The sequence below is a fragment of the Protobothrops mucrosquamatus genome, unplaced genomic scaffold, assembly GCF_001527695.2.
Source record: "Protobothrops mucrosquamatus isolate PMUCROS unplaced genomic scaffold, P.Mucros_1.0 scaffold37787, whole genome shotgun sequence".
NCBI classification, from domain to species: domain Eukaryota; kingdom Metazoa; phylum Chordata; class Lepidosauria; order Squamata; family Viperidae; genus Protobothrops; species Protobothrops mucrosquamatus.
The window spans coordinates 1-1,345 of record NW_015423520.1 but is presented as its reverse complement, the minus strand read 5'-3'; the positions used below and the strand labels follow the sequence as shown (position 1 = coordinate 1,345).

The following is a 1,345-nucleotide window of genomic DNA, read 5'->3' as shown; positions in this document are numbered from 1 at the left end:
CTGTAAGTTCCACCACAATTTTATCCAAAAGGCCTTAATAACCTTGCAAGTCCACCACATATGAAAAAAAGTTGCATCTTGTTGTCCACACCTCCAGCACTTGGATTCATAATTTTCATAAATGCGAGACATAGTTGCTGGATCCATGTGCCATCTATAAAACATTTTATAAAAATTCTCACGTAGGTTTTGAGCTTGCATGAATTTCACATTTCTCACCCATATCAACTCCCAGGTATCCATAGATATTGTTTCTCCTATATTTTGAGCCCATTTAATCATACAATCTTTAACTAGCTCAGTTTCTGAATCCAATTCTAATAGTAAATTACTATCCATCTTGAATACATATCAGAAAGAGGAAGCTTGAGAATTCACAAGGCTAATACTGTGTGGAACAAAACTCTGATCGAATCTGGATGTTCTGCTTTGGATACCACAAAGCCCCCCCCCTCCTCACAGAAGGTAACAAGGAAAACAGGTTGTAAAGAGGATGTGTAGTGTCCCAGAAAAATCCTGCGGACCCCGCCCAAGTATTGCTTACATGCCCTGTCCTGGATAGAAGGGAGTGAACTACCGATAATCTTTTCTGCTGTCCTTACCACTCTCTGCACTGCCTTCCTGTCTGAAGCAGTAATGCTTCCAAACCAAACAGTGATGCTGTATGACAGGATGCTCTCGATGGTCCTTCTATGAAAGTGGTAAGGACAGGGGAAGGAAGATGTGCTTTTCTCATCATGTGACGCAGGAAATGTGGGCACTGCTGTGTCTGCTTTCACCAGTGTCTCGCTGTTGAGAGACCAAGCTAGTCTACTCATTAGCTGCACACCCAGAAACTTGATGCTGCTAACCACCTCCAGAGGTGAATCAGCAATACACAGAGGAATGTAGCTGTACCTGCCCTTTCTGAAATCGACAATGATCTCTTTCGTTTTTTAATAACAAATTTGTTTTCCTTGAAAGTATGGCCCCCAGAGGTTGGAGGGGGAATTTCATCCTTAAATCATCTAAAACTTACTGTATTTCAAGCTTGACGATTTTAAGTTCTGTTGACATCAACTCCCAGAATTCCCCAGCCAACCTGCTTAAGATATGTGGACTTAAACTCCCAGAATTCCCTAGCCACCACACATACCAAGCGATGCCGACCAAATTTTAATGTGTTTGTCTCTCTGCTTCCTGAAAGAAGTTATCCCAGGGAGAAAAAAAATTGGGCTCGTCCGGGATTTGAACCCGGGACCTCTCGCACCCTAAGCGAGAATCATACCCCTAGACCAACGAGCCAGCTGTTTCAGATGCCTTCCAGATGTTTCTTTTAGACAGTCTGCTAATTAGAGGCTCAGAT

The 1,345-nt window shown here is 42.8% G+C and overlaps 1 non-coding gene across 1 annotated transcript; it reads right to left on the bottom strand.

Moving 5' to 3' along the window:
* Window positions 1-1,212: 1,212 nt before the first annotated feature.
* TRNAP-AGG lies at window positions 1,213-1,284 on the bottom strand. Its single transcript has one exon. It is a non-coding gene; the product is annotated as a tRNA-Pro (tRNA).
* Window positions 1,285-1,345: the final 61 nt, after the last annotated feature.